This window comes from Mixophyes fleayi, chromosome 4, assembly GCF_038048845.1.
Source record: "Mixophyes fleayi isolate aMixFle1 chromosome 4, aMixFle1.hap1, whole genome shotgun sequence".
NCBI classification, from domain to species: domain Eukaryota; kingdom Metazoa; phylum Chordata; class Amphibia; order Anura; family Limnodynastidae; genus Mixophyes; species Mixophyes fleayi.
This window is the reverse complement of record NC_134405.1, coordinates 3,303,552-3,330,115: the sequence shown is the minus strand read 5'-3', so window position 1 is coordinate 3,330,115 and position 26,564 is coordinate 3,303,552. Positions and strand designations below refer to the sequence as shown.

The 26,564-nt window shown below is 45.4% G+C and overlaps 1 protein-coding gene across 5 annotated transcripts in view; it reads right to left on the bottom strand.

Moving 5' to 3' along the window:
• Nucleotides 1–26,294, bottom strand: part of NLGN2 (neuroligin 2) — a 133,705-nt gene extending 107,411 nt beyond the window's left edge. The window contains exon 1 of one of the 5 annotated variants that reach the window (XM_075206154.1): nucleotides 25,776–26,294. The gene's annotated coding sequence lies outside the window, so the exon portion shown is untranslated. Of the gene's footprint in view, nucleotides 1–24,769; nucleotides 24,855–24,910; nucleotides 25,028–25,775 lie in introns of those variants that run through there. The other 4 variants (XM_075206149.1, XM_075206153.1, XM_075206152.1 and 1 more) reach the window with 4 other exon arrangements.
• Between the last annotated feature and the right edge of the window lie 270 nt (nucleotides 26,295–26,564).

Genomic DNA, 26,564 nt, shown 5'->3' with positions numbered 1-26,564 from the left:
TATCACGGAAAATGCTCGCTGCTTTTCCATGTAGTGCAATGCTGAGCAGAGTTATTTGTGACATACAATTGAACTAGAGAGCCCACTCCCTCAACAGCTAATTCTAAAATTATCCCCACATTTTATATTCCTCCCCGACCCCCTGAAACACATCATGGCTCGCCGATGTGGGGAATAGCATCCAAAACCTGGATTTACTCCTAACTTTAAATACAGTAGACGGTGTATAGGGATCAAAAAATGAAGAGTCTATTAGTAGGGGAGAGAGTATATTAGGCTGGAGAGAGGAGGGAGAGAGATATGATAGTCAATATGGGGATTATAGAAGGTGTATAGGGATCAGGAAGTGGAGACAGGTAGTAGAGAGAGAGAATGGAAAGCGTAGGGAGCGATGGAGCGAGTAGTCAATATGGGGATTATAGAAGGTGTATAGGGATCAGGAAGTGGAGACAGGTAGTAGAGAGAGAGAATGGAAAGCGTAGGGAGCGATGGAGCGAGTAGTCAATATGGGGATTATAGAAGGTGTATAGGGATCAGGAAGTGGAGACAGGTAGTAGAGAGAGAGGATGGAAAGCGTAGGGAGCGATGGAGCGAGTAGTCAATATGGGGATTATAGAAGGTGTATAGGGATCAGGAAGTGGAGACAGCTAGTAGAGAGAGAGGATGGAAAGCGTAGGGAGCGATGGAGCGAGTAGTCAATATGGGGATTATAGAAGGTGTATAGGGATCAGGAATTGGAGGCAGGTAGTAGAGAGACAGTGTATTATTCTGGAGAGAGGAGGGAGTGATGGAGATATGATAGTAAATACGGGGGAGGTAGAAGGTGTATGGGGATGTGGAAGTGAAGTGGAAGAGACTGGTAGTAGTGAGTGAGTGTGGCTGGATCACTTATAAATAACTTTATATTATTGCAAATGTACTGATTTCGATAATGTGTTATACTTGTGTATTGGGAATGTATTGTAGCCATGGTGGAGGGAATGTTTTTGCGTAAGAAAGGAGGAGAGGAAATCCTAAATGGGCCTCCTATGCCACCCTGTTTGTTGTGCAGTTTCCCAATCTCAGAACAGCCGGATAACGGAGTAGATTTGGTCTAGTCTGTGATCATAGGAATTACAGCAGGTAAGAAGGCATCAAAGCAGGTTCCTTAAGCAGTGATGTTTATTAGCTCAGGAAGTCCTAAAAAGGACAGTTACATGCACTAGTTTAAGGTACTAGTGGTCTCCAGAAGTACAGATGGAGTAATGTTACATACATGGTCAAACAGTCTGCTTTTTATACAGATTTACACAGATACCCTGGCAGGAGGTAATCCAGCCTCCTGCCCCTCTAGCTTACCCAGGTGCTTCATGCAGCCTGCCCATAAAGCAGCCTGGAGGCGTTTAACACATTTTTACATTGCTGCTAGTGGCACCACACCGTCTGAGGTTTTAAATTGAATGTTTACCATCAGGATATAACATTGCTATAATCTTGCTTTGAACACAATTTAACTTGCAAAACTCACATTCATCTGTGATCACTTGCATAGGTAGTCTACCAGCAAGTATAATTACCTCCTTCTGTCTTTCAGGATCAACAGACGTTTAGGTAACTCAGCGATGAAAATGTCTAATAAACATGAAATTACCTGACTCTATACTGTTGCAAAACCCAAACATGACATACTGTCTCAGAAATCAATACATTTCCCCACATTCCAATATGAAAAGACAAGTACATTTGCACTTATATAAATTGGCACCTGCACCACTAATTGAAATAAATTTCTACCATAAATTATTTCTATGTGATCCAGCCACAAATAAATTATTTATAAGTGATCCAGCCACACTACTCCCCCTCTTGTCCATGCGGGCAACCAGTTGGTCATGTCACCACGATTTAGCCCCAAGTCCTGCAGTATCCTAGGGTTATCAGAGGTGACCTGGAGGATCCGGCGCTTCCTGCTGCGATAGTCCATCCGTATTGCTGTGAGCCTTTCCTTGCTTGTGAATGATATAAAAATCATAAATTTGAGGTGCAAGGATCCACCTCAAAACTATGCCATTCTCCTCTTAGGTGTGTTGTAGCCACTTTAAAGGATTTTAGTCAGTCACCACAGTAAAGTGTCGTCTGTACAAATAAGGGTGAAGTTTCTTCACTGCCCAAACAATTGGCAAACATTCTTTATTGATCGTGGCATACCCCACCTCCGTGTTCAGCAGTTTTCTTTTTAAATAGGCCACAGTTTGCTCCTGCCCATCTTGCCCCACCTAGCTAAGTACTGCTCCCAACCCATACTGTGCCACATCAGTTTGCACAATAAAGTCCTTTTCATAGTTGCGCGCCAACAGTACTGGAGCACGAACCAGGGCTTCCTTTAACGACTGAAATGCCAGCTCACAAGCAGGGAGTTTCTTTTTAGTGAGATCAGTCAGGGGCTTCGCTACAGTACTAAATTCTGGGCCAAAATGTCTGTAGTACCCTGTGGTCCCTAAGAAGGCCAGTACTGGTTTTTGGGTCGTGGGCCAGGGCTAGCCTCTAGTTTAGCTGGTTCTGGCTTAAACGTACCTCCCCCTACATGATGCCCCAGGTACTGTACCTCAGACATCCTCATTTGACACTTGTCTGCTCTGATGGTCAGACCGGCCCACTGAATTTTCTCCAACACTTGCCCTACAAGTTTCAGATGGTCCTCCTAGGATTTACTGAAAATGGCAATGTCATCCAAGTAAGTTTGAGCAATGTTTTTACACCTTTTCAGCAGGTAATCAACCAAGCATTGGAAGCTGGCTGGCGCGTTCTTCATCCCAAATGGCATGAACTTAAACTCAAACAAGCCAAATGAGGTGATGAACACCAACCGTTCTTCAGCCTCTGGGATCTATGATATCTGCCAATACGCCTTGCTCCAGTCAAAGGTGGAAATATACTTTGCCCCAGCTAACTCATCTAACAGAGTGTTAATGCAGGGCAGGGGATGACATCAGACACGGTCACCTCGTTCAACCAGCAGTAATCTACGCAAAACAGAGTTGTCTTAGACCAGTTGTACTTGTTCCCGGACTGGTCTATCCCCATCTACCTTCCCAGCTATATGGAAAAACAACCTTTTATGCCAAGTCACACTCCCTACATCCATCCTTGGAAGGCTGCTGCCAGCATGGCGCCTTATGCATTCCAGCGAGGGATCAGAGATCTGAGCTGCCCTGAACTCTTTCCTGCGGCCATAACTATCGTCTAAGTCGGGGCACTCTGCAGGGGGATCTATGTTGGGGTTACTAGGGTCAGTCAAAGTAGGGCCAGTCAAAGGGAGGTCACTGTCATCAGTTATACTCACCGAAGAAGCTTACATACTGCTAGGGGCAAGAGCATCACCGGGCACCCCTACAAAATCAGATTGGCCAGAGACAACATCCTCTGCATTGGTAGTGTACGTAGTCTTTCCAGAGGCAAAGAGCTGGCTGCTTCCTGAAGACATAGCAGTCTGAGTCTTTTCCTCTGGGCTGGCTGAAGCTGTGGTTGCTGATGATGGCTGTGGTCTAGCAGCTGTGGTCTGTTCCTCTGGGCTGGGTTGTGCTGGTGTACATCCTGAAGACTGTAGATTAGCAGGTTGGCTCCGGGTAATAGAGTTGAGAAATGTGGTCACAATTCCACGCCTAACATTGTTGCCCAAAATCACATCGGTTTGGAGGCCATTGATAACGACAACATCTTGCATCTCCTGGTCATCTCCCCAGTCCAGATACACCCTTGCTACAGGCACTTCCTTCTCTAGTCAATCTACTACAGTAACTTTGACAGTGTGACCCTGCAATACTGCAGCAGGATCAATTAAATGGGGGCTCACTATATAATTGAGGCCCCTGAGTCTCTAAGTCCTTCTCCCTCCAGGGGTCCCACTTGGACCGGCTGCAGGTTTCTCCACATATTTTTGGGGGGTCTTTTCAACATACAGATGACTCGCTCTGCTGAGTCACCGTCAGACATGCCACAGTCCATTGGTTTGGCAGGGGTGAATACACTCTCTACTGGCTCACCTTCGCCAGTTAAGCAAGTCATCCGGGCCCCCGGACTCAGATTAGGGGCACGAGACTGGGGTGCTGGGGCTTTGGGACCGTCCATCCTTGGGTGATCGGTTCTCTCGCAGCTGTAGCACTTCTTCTCCAGCCTGGGCTTCGGTGGCCTCTGATACTTCCCAAGGACAGGGCGGGGCGGTGGCTGGTGAATAGTACCCGGAGGGTTAAATATTGGCTTTTAGGGTTGAGTAGAAGGGGGGTGTCCCCCTGATTGTACAGTACTTTGGGGCTGGCTGTTAACCAGGCACTTCTGCCAGTGTGGCCTAACAGTCACATACTCATCCACCAGCTGGACAGCTGCTCCCAAGGTGGCTGGTTTCCTGTCCAGCACCTATTCTTTCACCTCCGGTGCGCACCTGCAGTGAAACTGCTCTTGGCACATTAAGTATATTACCTCCTCCAAGGTCTGGGCACCAGTCCACGCACCCACTTCCTGGCCGACTCCCGCAGCAGGTTGGCAAACTCCTCATGGGTGGTGTGGAGGTTCTAGGCAAGGTCCTGGAACTTCTGATGATAAGTCTCTGGGGTATTAGTGTACCGTTTAAGGTGTGCCCTTTTTACTATATCATAGTCTGCACAGTCCTCTTAGGGCACCCCACGGTAGGACTCCACTGCACGTCTTTTCCGGTGTGAGCACGAAATGCTTAACCCATTCCTCTCTGAGTACAGCATGTAGCCTCCAGGTCCTTTCAAATACCTGCAGGTGCTCATCAATATTCCCAACACTGTCCTCAAATTTAGGGCAAGGCAAAGACCTCACATGCTATCCTGTCTGTTGTTTTGCTGGGGACAGGCTGGGCATGCCTTGCCACAATCCCCATTCTTTATACCAAATGCGCCCTCTAACCATAGTAGGAGGGACTTTTTGCTCCTGCCACCTGAGTGGCACCTAGAACACTTCCTTCTGGGTAACTTTTGCTGCTACCACTGGTCTCCTTATCGGCATCCAGTACCGGGTTTCTTCTGGGTAACTGACGCTACGAGTGTATCCCCTTTCTGGTACAACTGGGCTGGTACCCCTGGTCTCTTATCTTCAGATCATGGTTGCTGTGGATGGTTTCCCCCCTGGCCTATCACATTGGCCAGAGCTGCAGGTAGTGGGCAAAGCGTTGGTACTGGATGCTGGATACAAACCTCCGAATTGCCGGATAACCAATTAGATTGGTCTAATCTGAGGTCACAGGAATTACAGCAAGAAAGCAGTTGTCAAAGCAGGTTCTTGAAGCAGTGTTGTTTATTACCTCAGGAAGTAAGTCCTAATAAGGACAGCCACATACACTAGTTTAAGGTACTAGTGATCTCCAGAAGAACAGATGGAATAATGATATATACATGGTCAAACAGTGAACTTTTTATACAGATTTACAGATACCCTGGCAGGAGATAATCCAGCCTTTGGCACCTCTAACCAATCCCGTCGCCTGCACCACTAATTGAAACAAATTTCTACAATAAATAATTTTTACGTGATCCTGACAAAAATAAGTTATTTATAAGTGATCCAGCCACAGTTTCATTATTACTATTATTTTGCTGTTAATTTGAGTTATGGTAAAATATGCCAATTATTTCAATGTGGCAACAACAGTTTATTCCAACTGATATTATGCTTAGGCAGACTGTATCATCTGCATAACCTGTACTGTCGAATTCTTAAATAAAGCTGAATTTGGTTGCACAGTTTGCCTAGGTGATTCCCAAGAAGCCACTAGGACACTGTGTCCTAACTATTGCTGCCAGCAATGGGATCACCTAGTTCGGGCCAAGCCTAGAAGAAGGCAATGGGAATGAATATGAAATCGGGGCACAGACACCTGTGGCCAACAATGTTACTAAGGAATGGCACATGGGAGATAGCTGGCCTGGAACAGGATTACAAAAAGAGGTACTAAGGAGGTGTTGGTGGGCAAGTTGCTTCACTGGGAGCGAGGGCACCTGGAAAATCAATCCGAGGAGAAGGCTGAGGATATTTTGGAGATGGTGAATGGGTGTTGGAAGGTGTCTGGGAGCAGGGCAAATTCAGGGCAATCTCTCATGATTCAAATCGAACAGATGGAAACTATGTTTATGATCCTGGGACCTAATCCTAAGGTTCAAGAAAGGAAATGATAAAAGGTAGATCTGCAGATGCCATTGTGGTTGTCTGTGAGGAATTCAGATTCGGTGAAGCTAGTTTACAAGTGACCCCATATGGGATAATGTGATGTGCCAACTCTTAATGAAAGTCCTAGGGTCCAAGCCTAACTGGATGGGCCCTGGAAGCAAAACAGGTGCAATGTCCAGCAGCATACTAGCAATAGAGGAGGTATGGTATGTTTTATTAGCCCAATCTGCAGTTACGCTGGAGACCTATAGGTTGAAGCTCTGGGTGCTTAGCAAAATGGGAGGCAGCTCCCACAAGAAATTCAATAGCCAGTTACGGACCCAATGGCTGGAGGGGAAATGGATTCCCTCCATAGAAGAGATTCAGGACTTATTCATATTGGAACAACTATTCTTAAAATTGGCTCCTGAAATAAGGGAATGAGTGACTGATAGGACACTGGCATCCCCAAGCAAGCCGTAGGTCTTGCCGATGAGTATGCCGTTAATCGGCCATGTAGGAGACCAAATGTGCCAAGAGAGTTACTCCCACATTGACCACAGAGAAAGGATTCTTTTAGGCAGAGGAAGAATGCCACATGGAAATGGGAGAATCAACCACAGGTGTCACAGCCAAAGTAGCCAAGTGGATCAGTCTGATCCCGCTCTATGGAGTTACAACAGCCGAGGAAGTGTTATCGATGTGACCATTTACATCACATTCAGCGGGACTGTCCTATCAGTCATGGTCTAGTCACAATGGTGGCTTATTGAGTGGAGGAAAAATGTATATACAGTTCTGAGCGCTGGTAGTGGTGTCCACGGCACTGACAATGCCGACAGAGTGTAGAACTACAAAATAACCCTGAAACCATAATAATGGCAAGATGACAATATGGACTTACCATATAGCAGGCACTTGTTATGTCCGGCAGCTTTAATGATGTACACATGGATAATGCCACTGTTATAAATATCTACATAAAGAAATCACATCATTTCTAATATACACAGTGCAAATATTATTCACTCAGAAACGGGAAAGGACTGCCTTGACATGTTTTCGATGTGAGGAAAGGTCTTGAGAAAAGATCAAGATGTCGTCGAGGTAGACAACCACTGATGAATATAACAAGTCTCGGAAGATTTCATTAATAAATTCCTGGAAGATCGCCGGGGCATTGCAGAGTCCAAAGGGCATGACAAGGTACTTGTAGTGCCCATCCCTGGTATTGAAGGCAGTTTTCCATTCGTCACCTTGGCGAATCCGAATCAAGTTGTAGGCTCCCCTGAGGTCTAATTTAGTGAAACTTTGGGCGCCACGGATACAGTCGAAAAGCTCCGTTATAAGAGGAAGGGGATAGCGATTCTTAATAGTAATGGCGGTCAATTTACGGTAATCACTACAAGACAATAAGACAAATCCAGGAGCGGTGAGATGGCAAAGACTCAGCGGCTGCTTTGCTAAAGACATCCAGGAATTCTGTGTAGGCCTCTGAAAGACTAAGGTGAGGAGTGGATCGAGGCAAGAGATCAAAGCTTTAGCAGAAAGTACCAAATATAGACATTGAGGTTTGTAGGTAGGTCCCCAGGAGATGACTTGAGCTCGGAGCCAGTTGAACTGCGGTGAATGTGCCCTAAGTCAAGGTAGACCCAAAATCAGCAGGTTGATGGACTGAGGAATAATTAGGAAACTTATCCATTCAGAGTGGAGGGCTCCTACCGACAGCCGCAAGGGACTGGTAATGCGATTGATGGAGCCATTGGCGACACAGTTACCATCTATCGCAGTCAGGACCAAAGGCTGTGGCAATGGGTGGATGGAGAGATGGAGCTTGGAAGCCAGCTCGATGGATATGAATTTCCCAGCTGATCCAGAGTCCACGAAGGCTGACAGTAGCTGAGGGCCACCCAGAGAAAAAAGAACTACTGGCATAAGAAATTCGGAATCATTAGAGAAGTAGGAGATAATGAACAAATCCTAGGATCCTAGGACGACCCTCCTAACATCGCCTATGGTGGGATGTTTCCCGGCCTCTTGGCAGCACAGTGGTGTAGTGGTTAGCACTTCTGCCTTACAGCACTGGGGTCATGAGTTCAATTCCCGACCACGGCCTTATCTGTGAGGAGTTTGTATGTTCTCCCCGTGTTTGCGTGGGTTTCCTCCGGGTGCTCCGGTTTCCTCCCACACTCGAAAAAATATACTGGTAGGTTAAGTGGCTTCTAAAAAATTGACCCTATTCTGTGTCTGTGTGTATGTGTGTGCGTGTGTGTGTGTTAGGGATTTTAGACTGGACGCCCCAATGGGGCAGGCACTGATGTGAGTGAGCTACAGTACTCTGTACAGCGCTGTGGAATTAGTGGCGCTATATAAATAAATGATGATGATGATGATGATGATGATGAAGAGAGAAGGTGAGAGGGTTCTCCACAATAAAGACAGAGGCGGTTTCTGATACGTCTGTCACGTTCCTCCTGAGAAAGGCGAGAGCAACCTAGTTGCATGGGTTCCTCAGAGGGTGTAACTGGTGACTGAAACTGAGGAGCCAGATGAGGAAAGGGGCGACAAGAGTGATTCTTCTCCTGGGAGCGCTCCTGGTGACGAATATCCACCTTAATGCACAGGGAGATCCATGCTGGTTGGAAAGTCACTGGAAGCAAGAAATTAAGCCCCTGCCAAAAGCTGGCCACTAGAGCCTCATTATTCCAGCGAAGCTTGGAGGCAAGAGTTTGAAACTGTACCGCAAATTGACCTGCGGTCAAGGGGCCTTGGCGAAGAGCTAGTAAACCAGAGGCTGCAGTAGAGACTCGGCCCGGCTGATTGAAAACCTTCCGGAATTTCTCGATAAAGAGAGGAGTTCTGCAATATAGAATCATCCCTTTCCCAGAGAGGAGAAGCCCAGGCTAGAGCTTGGCCTGTGAGAAGGGAAATAATGTACACCACCTTGATGCATTCAAAACTGAAATTCTCGGGAGCCAGTTGGAATTGGATGGCGCACTGGTTAAGAAACCCTCAGCATTTTTTGGGGTAAACGTCTAATTTCTCAGATGAGGGAATGCGCTGACCCCTGGAGGTAGAGATACTGACCGTAGAAGCAGCGGCAGTAGTGGAGACTGTGACCGCCACAGCTGCTGGACTTGCTGGCAAGGATCCTTGAAGGGTGTCTAAGCAAGATACGACCCCCTGGAGGCACTGTAGTAGCTGAGCCTGATTAGACTCTTGCTGGTCCACACGTTGAGCAAGATGGAGCAGAAGATCTTGAGTGGAGGGTTCTTTCTGTGCGCTCATCTTTTGGCCAGAGTATACTGTCACAGGCTGTAGGATAGCTACTAGCTGATATCTGCGCTGCTGAGCAGGGAGGTGAAGAGTCTAACGCACCCCCGGTGTTCACCAGAGACCCCCGCTAGGGAGTTTGGGCTTTGCTGCAGGAGGGTGCGCAGGCCGCGGTTCTCCGACTCAGCCACCTGCGCAATAACTGAGTGGATGGAGCGTAGTCAATTAATCTGGGTCGACACCAGACAGCAAAGTACAAGGGGAGATCCGAAGAATGGTCAGAGGCAAGCCAGAAGTCAGGAAACCAGAACAAGCAGCAAGGTACACAAACGGAATCCAAAATGGAGGTCAGAGGAGAAAAGCCAGATCACAACAGGAGCAGTATCTGGAAACAACAAGAAGCTGGGTGGAACCAATACTCTGGCACCTTAGTAGTTCCAGAGGCAGCCTTAAATAGATCCTCTAGGATTCTAATTGGTGCTGGGAAGCCTGCAGTCAGAGATGCTGACCGCCGATAGGTGAGGCGTCCAGTTGCCTAGCAACGGGACGTGAAGCCTCATTGCGCATGCGCATGCCGCGTGACCCCTAATGTGAACCTGGAAGCGAAGGGTTCGGAGCAAGTCAGGTGGCCGTCTCCGCCACTTAGTGACAGTGCGGAGACAGGGCCTGACAGGTCCTAGTTACTGGCTATTTAGGGTAAATAAAACCAGGGCCCAGTTATTGCGCAGCTTTTACAGAAGAGGCCTGTCCCCGGATGTGATTAAATACTGCAACTCATGCAAGGTGTATCACAGACTTGGTGGAGCACCCAGTAAAGCCCGGTTAATGTCCATGCATGTCATCGGGGAGGCTTTCTAACAAGTAGCCATGGACATTGTAGGTCCCCTTCCAAAACCTAGCTACTCAGGAAAGCAATTCATTCTCACTGATTATGTGACCTGGTACCAGGAGTCAGAGGCTCTGACAACCACTGATGCAGAACATATAGCTCAGCCGGGGGTAGGGGGTGTTCCCGCAGAAGGTTGTCAATGACCAAGGAGAGGTGAGCTGATGCAAACCATGTGGTGGACCTTTGGAGTGAGACCTATGCACAGGATTCCATACCACCCCGAGACAAACAGATTTTGTGAGAAGTTCAATGGTACCCTCAAGAAACTATTGAGAACATATGTCCACTCGGAAGGAGGAGACTGGTAGAAAGCTTTTCAGCAATTACTGTTTGCTTATCGCAAGGCTTCTACCGGGTTTTTCCCATTTGAATTGATATATGGTCACAGGATACGGACAGCCTTAGATTTGATCTGGGAGAACTGGGAAGGTACATTCCAGGAACCTCAACCTCAATAGCCGATGCTTGAGTATGTACCCAAGTTGTGGGACAGACTCAAAAGGCTCATGATCCTTACCAGAACTAACATGGAGGTAATGCAAGTTCACCAGCAACAGGCATGCAAGACCCCAAGAATGAACTGTATGTAGGGCAACAGGTTACGTTGTTAGTACCAGCACAGAAAAATAAACTGCAAGCCAATTGGGCTAGTGCATTCAAAGTAATGCAGTGACAGGGGGAGGTGGATTATGTTGTGGCTTTAGATGAATCAGGCCTATGTCACCAGGAGGTATGGGCCTGTCACGCGCCGGACTTTTGGGTTTCCGCCTGGGGTCCGACATGCCTCCTCCGATCATCTCATCAGCGGCCAACTTCCCGGGTGGTCTGCGCATGAAGTGGACTATATCTAGCACCTCCTCTCTCCCTCTGGTGTCGGTTCTTTGAGTCAGTACCTGTTGCAGTTTGGATGTGGCTTCCTGTGTCCTGTACCTCATGTGTATCGGTCCACAGACTATTGCACCCTGTGTGCCATCTATACTCTCTAGTGTTAACGCTACGCAGACCATCGCATCCTGAATCCTGAACCTCCTGTGTATCGGTCCGCAGAGTATTGCACACTTTGTGTCATCTCCACTATCTGGTGATAAAAGCTCCGCAGACCATCGCTTCCTGTTTCCAGTATCTCCTGAGTATTGGCCCTCAGACTTTTGTACCTAGTGTATACTATTCCTCATTCCTGTGCTATAATTTCACTGAGTTACTCCTCTGCCAATTCCTGTTGTTGCAACTCCACACTCTTAGCTACAGCATTCTCCCATGTCTCGTTGGGTGCTCCCCCTAAACTGCGAAGTCCAAATCTCCTTGAGGGGATCCCTGGCGAAGTCCATCTGCAATGTTAGACTCTGTGCCACGGGGAGGAGTAACACCAATTATAACAGACCGAGACAGGGTCTTGGCCATATGCTGTCCTCCTCTGGATGAGCCCACAACTGACAATATCACTGACATGAGAGGAGAGGCCCAGAAAGACGTAGGGGTAGAGCCTGTACAGTTTGGAAAGCAGCTGTAGTAACTACAGATGACACAGATGAGGAAGGTGTTGGAGATGCAGCGACCCCAATTTAATACAAGGTCTGCACTCATTTAGTCTCTCTCCATGTCAATGCCGGAGATGCGTGGTTACCATAGCAATCCACCTATCCAGTACCAGTGGAGGTGCTTAATATGATACGGACTGAGCTAAATGATAGGCCAGCCAGGGGCATCATTGTCTCATTCCACAGCCTCTGGGCCATAGGAGTAATCATAGTGCCCAAAATTGAGGGTACCACACATTTTTGTGTAGACGACAGGCGAATGAATAACAGTGACTGAAGTATTCCCCATGCCTAGAGAAGATGAGCCCTCGGACAAACTGGGAGGGGCTCTCTATGTGACCACTTTTGATCTTAGCAAGGGGTACTGGCAAATTCCCTTTACCAAAGAGGCATAGGAGTGATCTGCATTCATCACGCCGTTTGGGCAATTTGAATTTAAAGTGATGCCATTTTGAAAAGTTCTCCAGCTTCCTGTCAACAGGCAGTGGATGACCGGCTAGATGGGTGCCAGGAATTTGTGCAAGTTTACTTAGATGACATCTCTATATTCAGTAAGTTTTGGGAGGATCACTTAGTACATGTTGTTTAGGTGTTTAGTTGTATCAGATACGCAAGACTGACCATAAGATCTGACAAATGCCAAGTGGAAGCAAAGTGCAACCAGAACAAGCCAAGGTAGACTTTATTTTGTCATATCCTCAACCCTCCAATCAAAAATAGGTGTGAGCTTTCGTCTACATTATGGGGCACTATTGCAAGTTCGTGCCCCAGCATGGTGCCATTACCAAACCTCAGACAGATCTGACTACAAAGAAATTAATTTAAAAGATGTGGAAAGATGAGTGTGAACAGGCCTTCTGCTAGCTCAAGGACATACCTAAATCACCTGTGTAAGCTACCCCTGACTTCCAATGGCAGTTCATTGTGCAAACTGATCATGCTGTGAATTAGGAGCAGTGTTGAGTGAGGTCGGGGAGGATGGTAAATGTTCCTGGTAGAGTATTTGTCCCAGAAACAGCTGGTTAGGGAAATTACCTACGCCACCTATGAGAAAGAGTGCTTAGCCATAGTATGCGCACACAAAAAGTTGCAGCTCTATTTGTAGGGTAGGTTCTCTGTTGTAACTGACCATAATCCCCTCAACCCCACGGACCACAGGAGACAATGGACGGCTGTTGTGTCGGAGTCTGGCTCTGCTATTGTATTACTTTTCCATTTCTCATAAAAATGGCAGCCAACATAGAAATACAGATGGGCTAGCTCATCAGGATGAGCCAAATGCTATTAGTACTACCCACCCGGCCCGGTCACAGTTGTTTGCCCGGCAGTAGGACAATCGCACTCCTTTACCATATTTAAGAAGGAATGAGGAATGTAAGGCCACACAACGCTGTTATTGGACTTTCACCACTTAACTGCAGCGGCACTCGCGATCCGATTCCAATTGTATGTCATGGACTTTGCTTTCTTGATGTCTTACATCTTTTATTGCTATTATGCTTTTTAATGTGCGTTATGTTTAAATGTGCCAATTTTTACTATGTCGCAGTTACTGTATGTTCTTATTGATATTATGCTTTAATTATGCCATTATAATGCCCTAGATTATTATGCTGACCACTAGGCTATTATGCGATCTATGCAGGTTATTCTTAACTTAATTCTTAGTAAAGTAAAGTTATGGGTACACAGCCACAGCCATCTTACTCCCTAAGACCAAACAACATAGCTGCCAGTCTTTAACAAAGGAATGATACCAGGCCATGAGGAGAGACAGACATATGGGATAAATGACCAGTGTATACATTATGCTTATCATGTTCTGCCAACAGTCTGTCATTGTTTCACCAGTACCTGAGATTAGACTCAGTGGCACTTTATCCACAGGGAACCAATGCCCCCCAACCATGGGGAAGGACACCCAGAGAATAGGTCTTATCACCTGTCCACCTATCATAGCCTGCATGCCGCCCTCTAGTCTGTCCTCGTTTAACCCCACCACTGTGGGAATATTGAGGTGTATAAACTTGCAATTGAGGATATGAGAGGGTGCTCATGGCTTGGTGACAAGGAACTGTGCTCCTGTCCCAAGCATAGTCTGTGACTGTGATTTGATAGGACTCCGTGACTTTGTGACACTGTGGACCTGCCAAAGGCGGAAAGGCATTGCACTTGATCCTACAATGCGGCAGAGGCGTTGCTATAAGGCCGAGTGGCTGGGATCTTAGAAAATCATGGGAAGACCCAGCAACTGTGTCCTTAGTTCAACGGGAAGATTAGCATCCAACTAGCAACCTGTGTTGGGCAGATGGAAAGAGGGATTCATCGAGTTAAGGTACAAAATGTGGGAGAGGTAGAAGGTTTATTGGTATCTGGACGGGGAGACAGGTAGCAGCAAAGACAGTGTATTGGGCTGAAGAGAAGAAGGACTGATGGATATAAGATAGTTAATATCTGGGATGTTAGAAGGTTTATAGGGTTATGAAAGTGAAGACAGGTAATAAAGGAGAGATTATACTGAGAAGAAAGAGGAGATAAAACCTCATAGAAAAGGATAATGGTAAATATATTAGACATGGATTTAATTGCTGGAGAAGACACGTGTGCCCTCTTATCTCTCTGTCTGTCTGTATAACCCAGTATTATTTATTAATATGTTTATTAATGTGGCGCTAGCTGGCACTATATAAATAAATGTTGATGATAATGAGTTGGAAGAGAAGAGAAGATGATCATTATATAAGAATTTGGGAGGGAATAGAGATCGATTGAGATGTGTGAAAATAGAGAAACGATAAGATATTTAGATAAGAGCCAGTGCTGAACAGATTTTCATTATTGGATGATGGGAAAGATGCAGAAGGCCGAATGGGTGATGGGTGAGGAAGGATACTGAACAAAGGTAGAAAGATGAGGCACATAGAATATAACTATTATAAATAAATAAGAAATGTAAATGAGTGCTAGAGAAGACACTTGTGAGAAGAAAGAGAAGATGAGACCTCAGCTCAGAAAGATGATCATGATATGAGAATGGGGGAGAGAAGAGAGAGCTATTGACATGTGTGAAAAAAGAGTGACTATGAGGTATGTAGAGAAAGAGGCAGTGATTAACAGTTTTCCATCATTAGATGAAGGGAAAGGTGGGGAGAGTTGAATGGGGGATGAGAAAGGGAAGAGACTGTACCGAGGTTGAAAGAGTGAATGATAGAAACAAAAGCTGAGAGAAGATGTAATGATGAAGATAAAATAGTAGATATGGGAGAGGTAGAATGTATATAGGAATCTGGAAGTGAATACAGGTACCAGGGAGGAAGACTGTATTGGGCTGGAGAGAAGAGGGACTGATGGAGAGTAAATATCGGAGAGTTAGAAGGTGTATAAGGATCGAGAAGTGGAGACATTATAAGGAATAGAGTACAATGAGATAGAAAGTGGAGAGAACACACATTGAAGATGATCACAATAGATAAATAAATAAGAGATAGAAATGAGTTGTGACAGGATGGACTGCCAATGCCAGCTGTTGCTGGGAACCGGCTGGGCTTACTTTGACACCGTTCCCTTTCGGTATCCCAAATGCGCACTCTAACCGCAGTAGGAGAGGCTTACAAATGCTTCCACCACTGGACTCCTTACCGGCATCCAGGACCGGGTTTCTTCTGGGTAACTGAAGCTGCTAGTGTTCCCCATTACTGGTGTACCTGGGCTGGTACCCCTGACCCCTTCCTATGGATCAGGGTTGCTGTGGATGGATCTCCCTGGCCTATCACACTGGCCAGAGCCGCTGGGTAGCGGCCAGAGCGTTGGCACTGGAAGGCCGGGTCCAAACTTCAAAACTGCCGAGAACGGATTAGACTTGGGTCTAATCTATAGGTCACAGGGATAGAGAAGTTTCCAAGCAGGTCTTTGAAGCAAGTGATGTTTATTTGCTCACGCTGGTTGAAGGTACCAGTGAGCAGGTCAGATGAAACAAAAAGATCAACTTTCACTACAAGACAGTGCTTTTTATATAGCTTTTGGACACAGCCTCAAAGGGTAAGCCAGCTCCCTGAGGTCTGAGCTATTTTTAGATTCAGGATGCAATGTGTTTACCCAAACATGGATTTACATGCAATGCAAAGCTAACAATATTTACAGTTATCTGTGATATCCTGAAACTTGCTGTGATTTACTGCATCTTGTTTTAGATACAGAGGAAATCTAACAGTAAGTCTAATTAAAACTTCCTGTGCGTTCAGGTGCTGGACCCTCATGCATGAAAGGGTCTAATTAACATGATGTTAACATGGGTCCTTTCTTCAGACAGCTGCAGAATACACATTCTCATAGGAAAGTTACAAACCCCAAACAAGTCAATTCCCTACCAAAATGCACAAAAGACTTCCTCAACAAAGGCTTATTGTATCAGGTATATACCTCAGAAATAACGCATTTCCTCTAGCAAAGTTAAAACAAAAATAAGAAAAGAAATGCTGTCAGAAATAAAGATATTTCCTTTACTAAACTACACACAATTTCAAAAATAAGTACATTTGCAATTATATAAAAAGGCGCCCTGCGCCATTTCATTTAAATAAGTTTATACCATAAGTTATTTATAAGTGATCCAGTCACATGAGTGCTGAAGAAGAAACTTGTGAGAAGAAAGAAGACATATGACCTAAGAGAAAATCACCATGATGTAAAAATGGGGGATGAAATGTAGAGAAGATCTAGTGATGAACAGATTTTCATCACTGAGTGATGGAAAAGATGGGGAAAGATGAGGAAAGTCGAATTGGGAATGGGTGAGGAAGGATATCCTCTGGGAGAAGAAAAGTGAAGTGATGGAGAGAACAGGGACTGATGGAGATATGACATTATATATGGGAGAGTTAGAAGATTTAAAGAGATCTGGAAGTGGAGACAAGACAGAAAGATAATATATTGGGCTAAAGGGAAGAGGGATTAATGGAGATAAGATTGAAAATATGGGAGAGGTGGAAGGATTAGAGGAATCTTTGAGTGGATGCAGGTAGTAGGGGAGATAATGTATTGGGCTTGAGAGAATAGGGTCTAATGGTGATAAGATAAATGGGAGAGGACAAAGGTTTACAAAGATATGAATGTGAAGACAGCTTGTTGGAGAGAAAGTGTATTGGGCTGGAGAAAAGAGCCTCTGATAAAGATAAATACGGGGGCGGTACTAGATTAAAAGGGAGATGAAAGTGAACATAGGAAATAAGGAAAAAAGTATACTGGATTGTAGAGAAGAAGGACTAATAGACATGTGATAGTAAATATGGGGAAGGTAGAAGGTTTCTAGAGATCTGGATGTAGAGACAGGCAGTAGGGAAGAGAGCGTATTGGTTTGAAGAATGATTGTTTACTGGAGCCGAGAGAAAAATATGGGAAGAGTAGAAGGTGTAAAAGGATCTGGTAATGGAGACAGATAGTACTGTCAAGAGTACATTGGGTTGGAGAGAAGAGGTAATGGTCAAGAAGTGATAGTAAAAATGGGAAAGGCAGAAGGTGTTTCGAGATGTGGAAGTGAAGACAGGGAGTAGGGAGAGCGTATTTGGCTGGAGAGAAGAGTGACTGATGGAGAGAAGATAGTAAATATCTGGGAGGTAGAAGACAGGTATTAGGGGAGAGTTTATTGGGCTACTAAAGTGAGGGACAAATGGACATAATATAGTATATAAGGGAGAGGTAGAAGGTTTATAGCGATCTGGAAGAGGAGACAAGTTGCAGGGTAGAAGGTATTGGACTGGAGAGAAGAGGGACTGATAGAGATAATACAGTAAATATGGGAGAGGTAGAAGGTATATAGACATCAGTTAGTTGAGACAGGGTTTAGGGAAACAGTTTATGGGGCTGTAGAGAAGAGGGACTGATAGAGATACAAAAGTAAATATTGGAGAGGTAGAAGGGTTAGTGGGATCTAGGAGTGGTGGAGATAAGATCATAAATATGGGAGAGGTAGAAAGGTTAGGGGGATCTAGGAGTGATGGAGATAAGATAGTAAATATGGGAAAGGTAGAAGGGTTAGGGGGATCTTGGAATGGTGGAGATAAGATAGTAAATATGTGAGAGGTAGAAGGGTTAGGGGGATCTTGGAATGGTGGATATAAGATAGTAAATATGGGAGAGATAGAAGGGTTAGGGGGATCTTGGAGTGGTGGAGATAAGATAGTAAATATGTGAGAGGTAGAAGGGTTAGGGGGATCTTGGAGTGGTGGAGATAAGATAGTAAATATGGGAGAGGTAGAAGGGTTAGGGGGATCTTGGAATGGTGAAGATAAGATAGTAAATATGGGAGAGGTAGAAAGGTTAGGGGGATCTTGGAGTGGTGGAGATAAGATAGTGAATATGGGAGAGGTAGAAGGGTTAGGGGGTTCTAAGAGTGGTGAAGATAAGATAGTGAATATGGGAGAGGTAGAAGGGTTAGTGGGATCTTGGAGTGGTGGAGATAAGATAATAAATATGGGAGAGGTAGAAGGGTTAGGGGGATCTAGGAGTGGGGAAGATAAGATAGTAAATATGGGAGAGGTAGAAGGGTTAGGGGGATCTTGGAGTGGTGGAGATCAGATCATAAATATTGGAGAAGTAGAAGGGTTAGGGGGATCTTGGAGTGGTGGAGATATGATAGTAAATATGGGAGAGATAGAAGGGTTAGGGGGATCTTGGAGTGGTGGAGATAAGATAGTAAATATGGGAGAGGCAGAAGGGTTAGGGGGATCTTGGAGTGGTGGAGATAAGATAGTAAATATGGGAGAGGTAGAAGGGTTAGGGGATCCTGAAGTGGATTCTTTCAGCGGATGGATGATTTAAACTGCAGAGGAAAGGGAGTGATGGTGATAAGATAAATGTGGGGACTGGTAATAGGAAAGACTGTATTGGGCTGGAGAAAACAAGGACTGGTGGATATATCATAGTAAAAATATGAGAGGTAGAGGGTTTATAAGGATATAAAAGTGAAGACAGGTAATAAAGGAGAGATAACACTGAGAAGAAAGATCAGATAAGGTAAACCGACGATAATAAAGTGGAGATTGGACTTCAGAGAAGATGATTATTATTCAAGAATTTTAGAGGGAATTGAGATCTATTGAGATGTGGGAAAAAAATAGTGAATATGAGGTATGTAGAGAAAGGGGCAGTGATGAGCAGTTTTCCACCATTGGATGATTTGAAAAGTTGGGAGAGCTGAATGGGGGATGGGTGAGGAAGGAGATTGTACAGAAGAATAAAGAGAAGAGAATAATAGAAACAAAAGCTGGAGAGAAGATGGAATGATGGGGATAAGGTAAATTACACGTGGAATTGAGTACTGATGAAGACACTTGTGTTGAGATAGGACTTCAGTGAAGGTGATCATTATATAAGAATTTGGAAGAGAACTGAGATCTATTGAGATGTGTGAAAAAGAGTGATGATAAGTTTTTTAGAGGAAAGGCAGAGCTGAACAGATTTTCATCATTGGATGACGGGAAAAATACAGAGGGCTAAATGAGGGATGGGTGAGGAAGGATATCCAATATAGTGCAGGGTTTAAGAGGAGGAGAAAAAGTAGAGCACTGTAGAGAAGAGAGAGTGATGGACATAAGATAGCAAATATGTGAAAGGTAGCAGTTGTATAGAAATCTGTAAGTGGAGACAGGTAATAGGGAGAGAGTGTAATGGGCTGGAGGCAAGAGATACTTATGGAGATAAAATAATAAATATGTGAGATATAGAAGGTGTTTAGGGATCTGGGATCGGAGACAGGTAGTAGGAGTGAGTAGTTGAATGATTGGAGAGAAGACAGAGTGGTGGAGATAAGATTGTAAGTAGTTAGTAGGTTTGCACGGGTCTGGGAATGGAGCTAGGTAGTAAGGGAGAGTTTTTAGAATGTTGGAGAGAAGAGGAATTGATTGAGAAAATATTATTCTGATGTCATAAATAAAGAGCTGAGCTCTATCTGCAATAACATTTGATAGCAAACAATACAATACACAGAAGCCTAGTATCAATCAGGAAATGTCACAACCCTGAAAATGAAACGTTACATGTGACACATGACCTGTTAGAGGACAATGATGCCAGTGCACTTTGCTGTACTAAGGATATCTGGCTCCAGTCATAGCTGACTCTCATCGCTCCTGCAGGAAAGAATCTGGGGATTCTTCATGGCTGGTACATCTTCTTTACTCTACCAAACCTCAACAAGAGTACTCTAAGCTCCATACCATCATGCATCTCTAAAATCTGAGCTGTACAAGTCCAAACTGAGGTCTCAATCTGCACAATGAGATAGATGACACCATGTAACCCACCGACATAGAGATCTAATCATGGAGAGAACCTACAATCTCATGTTCTGCTCCAGGATGAAAACACTGTACAGTCCAAGCTGGTAACAAGATGAGGCAGTCTCTTAGTCAGCAGTCTCTTTAAGGAACAATAGTGAGCCCACATATCGGGGTACATTTTGAAAAATGACCTCACGGATCCAACTGTGAAATGGTCAAAACCATGAGAAATTAATCATCTTCACAACTGTGAAGGTTTCATTTGGAAATAGATTTCCTTTGAATTGACATTCGGCTTTCTACAAATTCAGTTTATAATTGTTAATAACTTGGGACTTAGGACAGACTATATATTAGTTGCGTATTAGTAGACAGTATACAGGCTTAAAGTAAGCAGATTATGAAGTCCCACTATAAATCTCATGGGAACCCAGCATGTGGGTACTGATTTTTAAACTAAAAATTCCTTCAGAAAACCCTTTAACCAAGACAAATTCTCCACCACACTTTCACGAAATGCTGAAGGTCCAAGTATTGTATTGTCCACAATGTAGCATAAATCACGTGAATATTCATATGTGATCACAGGCAGTGTTATCAAACCCTACACAGACATTACAATGTCATTATTTATTTATGGGGGTAGAGAGTAGGACCTGGGAGGAACGAGGAAAGACATTCATAATTGGAGAATGACAGAAGATATAGGCAGTTAGAAGGGATGGTGAGAGGACATTAATATTTAGGAAGTTATGGGAAGAGTATAGTGGTGATTGGAGATTAGAGCAGGCAAAACGATCACCTGTGTAAGGACATAATAACATCCTAAAGTGTATTTAAACAAATAATGGTGCCATTAAAGAACAACCAGAGAGCAATGTTCCATATTTACATTTCCAAATTCTCCTCCTCCCCCACCTGCCTCACCTTAATCACTCTTGAATCACACAGTTTGCAGAGCGCACCAAATTTTTACTGGGGGTCTTTCCATGTGGAATATGGGACTAATTTCTACCTACGTTCTTTATCTATGGTACCACACAAATTTCCCTTTTATTGCACTGTGTACATTTATGTGTATGGTACCCACAATGTGGTTCCACAGTGGCATCGGTCACTCGGAAGACCCTTTGTTGAAATGGGCGGGCAGGGGAGATCGAATATTGCTGAAGAAATCCAATCATCCCGTGGCACTATGAATGTTCCCACCTCTTAAATAAGGTTCCACCGCAGCACAGAGTATATCAGGAGGTTAGTGATGTGTTAGTGAGGACAGGGCTGCATGTGACAGGGGAGGTGACATGATGTGAGGAGGGGAATGGAGGCAGCAGGAAGCCACAGACTGAGAGTTATATAATGGAAGGAGCAGGGTCCTCCAGCAGCACAGAGTATATGAGGAGATGAGTGATGTGTTAGTGAGGACAGGGCTGCATGTGACAGGGGCAGTGATATGATGTGAGGAGCGGAATGCAGGCAGCAGGAAGTCACAGACTGAGAGTTATATAGTGGAAGGAGCAGGGTCCTCCAGCAGCACAGAGTATATGAGGAGATGAGTGATGTGTTAGTGAGGACAGGGCTGCATGTGACAGGGGCAGTGACATGATGTGAGGAAGGGAATGGAGGCAGCAGGAAGTCACAGACTGAGAGTTATATAGTGGAAGTAGCAGGGTCCCCAGCAGCACAGAGTATATCAGGAGATGAGTGATGTGTTAGTGAGGACAGGGCTGCATGTGACAGGGGAGGTGACATGATGTGAGGAGGGGAATCTAGGCAGCAGGAAGTCATAGACTGAGAGTAATATAGTGAAAGGAGCAGGTTCCCCCAGCAGCACAGAGTATATCAGGAGATGGGTGATGTGTTAGTGAGGACAGGGCTGCATGTTACAGGGGCAGTGACATGATGTGAGGAGGGGAATGGAGGCAGCAGGAAGCCACAGACTGAGAGTTATATAGTGGAACAAGCAGGGTCCCCAGCAGCACAGAGTATATCAGGAGATGAGTGATGTGTTAGTGAGGACAGGGCTGCATGTGACAGGGGCAGTGACATGATGTGAGGAGGGGGATGGAGGCAGCAGGAAGCCACAGACTGAGAGTTATACAGTGGAAGGAGCAGTGTCCTCCAGCAGCACAGAGTATATCAGGAGATGAGTGATGTGTTAGTGAGGACAGGGCTGCATGTGAAAGGGGCAGTGACATGATGTGAGGAGGGGAATGGAGGCAGCAGGAAGCCACAGACTGAGAGTTATATAGTGGAAGGAGCAGGTTCCCCCAGCAGCACAGAGTATATCAGGAGATGGGTGATGTGTTAGTGAGGACAGGGCTGCATGTGACAGGGGCAGTGACATGATGTGAGGAGGGGAATGGAGGCAGCAGGAAGTCACAGACTGAGAGTTATATAGTGGAAGGAGCAGGTTCCCCCGGCAGTACAGAGTATATCAGGAGATGGGTGATGTGTTAGTGAGGACAGGGCTACATGTGACAGTCTCCAATAGCTAATAAACAGGCTGCATAGATGCTACCGCATGTTTGGGGTGTTTGGGGGATTTGCAACTCATATTTTGCATTGATTACACCTGACCTCACAATATAAAGAAAGTGGACACTTGCTGCCTCCCACAAACTCACTTCTTTAAATACTCTGTGCTGCTGTGAACATTCTGATGATCCAATGAGAGGATATATTTCAAATCTGGGTGCCTACAAACAAACATGGATGCACTATGGTAAGAGTAAGCGATCAGACCCCAAATACCTGAAAAATTTGGGTGGCTAATGAAGCCACCAAGCCCATCCTTCCCCTCTTTCACTACAACACTGCCTCTTAATATAAATATCCAAATATATCAAGATACATTTTAGATATTTTAACATGTGTCCTTTATTATGTTTCACACTTACCTACCCTCCTGGAACACCCAGGAGACTCTCAACTTTCGGAGGGGTCCTTGTGGACTCCTAGGAGAGAAGGCCACCCTCTGACATCCCACCCACTTCCCTAGTGAAGTATATGGGGGCCAGGAAAGACGCGATTCGCTACATGCGCCACAATGCGGAATGACGCAACAAAAGCAGGATTGTACAATGGTATCACCGGAACATCCTACAGATTATTGGGCACATTTGTTTTCTATTTTGATTGGTTTTCTGTTCTCGTTCATGAAAATATTGCCCCTTGTTTGTACGGAAATAAAGGATGAAGGTCTCCGTTGATGTCATAGCGTCCTCAACCGGACTAAGAAATTACGTAATAATAAAGGTCACTATCAAAATTAGATATTCGTGGATGGACCATGGTTTTTCGTAAGAAGCCCCCACTTGCCCACCTACGAATTGTCACGTGGCAACCACACTTCACCCCCATAAAATCATTCTGTGCCTAGTTTACCAGATTGGTGGATGCTCATGAAATGCCTTGAATAAGGCATGAAATCGGGGTGTTCTTAATTACATGGATCAATGCTTTGTGTTTGAATATTATAATTACTTTGGTTGAAGTACTCCTAAGGGGGTATATTTACTAAACTGCAGGTTTGGAAAAAAAATGGAGATGTTGCCTATAGCAACCAATCATATTCTATCTGTCATTTTGTAGAATGTACTAAATAAATAATAACTAGAATCTGATTGGTTGCTATAGGCAACATCTCCACTTTTTCAAACCCGCAGTTTAGTAACTATACCCGTTACAAGAATGGCGCTGTGTCGCAGATGTGCAACCGGGAGGTATAACTTTTGTTTTGTCCGTCTTGAAACTGGCGCAAGTCTGAATTACAGTAAACAAAACGCCTGTTTTTCGCCAGGCAATCATCCAGACGTAATATGCCAGGACCACCGGAGCGGGTATACACTGACAAGAGTCAGCGTCCTTTTATCGCCAAGAGGGGGACTGTGCGGAGGTGGCCCTCTACGTCATGGTTTGTGGGCCCCCTGACACAGAATTAGGGGGTACCAGGCATGCGTTACATCTATAATACATCCAATCCTCTTTGTAATATATATACCATCAGATCATTGTTCACATGTAGCTACAGGTTACTTAACCAGGGCCTGCCACAACACCGCCACCGTGTATCCGCCATATTACACCGCTGATACCTCCGCCTAGTAGACGGAATTGCTGCAGTTGCAAAGCCTCTGTACATTAAAGATCTGATCATGATCGGGGGCCCCTGGGTCTATCATGTGAAGGATACGACAGGAACGAATCCACAAAGCCTCCGCCACTACCCTGCACTGGTGTGCTGCTATTGGTGACCCCCCAATTTACAGGCATCCTGCCATTATGGACGGTGTGCTGGCTGCGTCTGACGTGTACGCTGTACATATACACAACGTGGAGTGCCAGGCATATACCTATCAGCAGTCTTCATGGAGAAATAAACCCCCCACATTGTAATGCTAAACATAGATGTACCGTGTTATAAGGCCGTCTGGATGTCACGTATGTTGTAGTGTAGTGTGTGGACAGAAGATGTGTCCATTATATATGATCTGCATTATATAATTCAATTAAAATGAATTGTAAAAGGTCTGCGGTATCTTTCCACTCTCTCCCCCTCCCTTGTTCTCCCATCACCCCGATTTCTTTCTTTCACACCAATCCATCCTCTCTCTCTCTCCCACCATCCACCCTCCCTCTCCGGTACTCACCATCTTTCCCTGTCTCCTTCTTATCCATTCTCCATCCCTTTATTCCCACCATCCATCGTTCCCTCGACCCATCTCTCCAACTAAACCCCCCTCCGCCTTCTTTCCTCCCGTCATCTGTCTTCCTCGACCCCCGCCACTTACCAATTTTACTCTCCCAAACCATCCCTCCCTCCGTCTCATCCGTACTTTCTCACCAAAGATGTCTCAGTCCGTCTCCTCTCTCCCACCTCCATCTCGCCAAACATCCCTCAATCTCCCCCCTCCATCTCACCAAGCACTCTCCCCCCCTCCCCTCGTTTCACCAAGGCTCTCTCACCCCCCTCTATCTCACACTCAGCTGGTGCAGATGCAGAACCGTCTCTCTGGGGACCTTATGTATTTTTATTTTTGCCTGCAGGTACAGAAATGGCAAAGCAGAACCTATAACAGAGAGTTTGCTGGCCCCTACGTGTAAGTCAAGCGTATGGGTTAGGAGTCATGCTGGGGGGGGGGGAGTATTCTGGGGACACTGAGCCCCCCTCCCTCCGTGAAAGAATAATTGCATGAATGAGACCTCAGTCCTGACATCTTCTCCTGCTGCCCCTGTCCACACACACTGCAGCCCCCCGAAGGGTTTCCATCACCCACACAGGATGAGCCATCCTCCTCTTCCCCAGTGATAAATAAAAGGGACATTTGTGCTGCCCCCACTTCTCCCAGCATGCAGAGGGTTAAACCACCGAGTAAGTCAGCAGCCTCAATACACCCCCCCATGCTGAAAATCTCCCCTATATTCTCTCACTGTACCTCCAAAACCCTCCCGTACGTCCACATCGAGGCGATACCACAACTGATTTTATTTGGCATTTGCTAATCAGAGGTTTCATTTCATTCTTTCTGTGAATCTAGGTCAGAAGTAAACACGGTTTGGTGTAAATACAAAGAATTTGGGGTGGATTTGCTGATGAGAAGGGGCAGATGGAGCCATGGATAAGGGATGCTGGTGACATTTAGGAAAAGATCTTACCTCGTACAGCAGGTAGAGATCCGGGAGACAGGGAGATGGAGGAGGCAGGAGCCCAGAAAGATGTAGGGACAATCCTTCTAGAACGATGCCCTCCTGAGTCTCTGCTGGCTGTCAGCTCATCTCCGGGCAGGAATAGTCCTGTAATCCGGGAGGAAGAGGAGCAGCTTCAGCAGTCTGTGTTTCTTGCTTGTGCCAGAAGAAAAACCATTTTGTTGAGGAGGAGGAGGAGGAGGGAGCAGGGAGAGAGGAAGAATGCAGATTGTCTATAGGGGGGGGGGATGAGAAGGGAGCTTTGTCAGTGCTCCGGAGCAGGGGGGGGAAGCAGGGAAATCCCGGGCTCCTACTTGTTATTGGGGTGTCAGCATTTCTGGGGGGGTCTATTAGTAATGATGTCATTCCCATCAATACACAAATCATTTCTGGGGGGTCCGTCAATACGGATGTCATTTCTTGGTGGCTTTATCTTTCCCAATAGGGGGTCCGAGACCCAGGGTGTCATTTCTGGGGGGTCCATGTTTATGTCAGCTCTGGGCGGTCCGTTTGTATTGGTTTTACTTCTGGGGGGTCCAATTGCAGTGATGTCATTTCTGGGGGGTCCATTTCTATAAATGTTTATTTTTATGGGGGTCCATTATTAAGGATGTCAGGTCTGGAAGGGTCATTACTATGGATGTAATATTGGGGGGTCAGTCATTTTAAAGGACAATTCTGTGGCACTAATTACTGTGACAGTGATTTTGCGGGCTAATAATTATGTAAATAATTTCAGGGGTGAATTATGGATGTCAC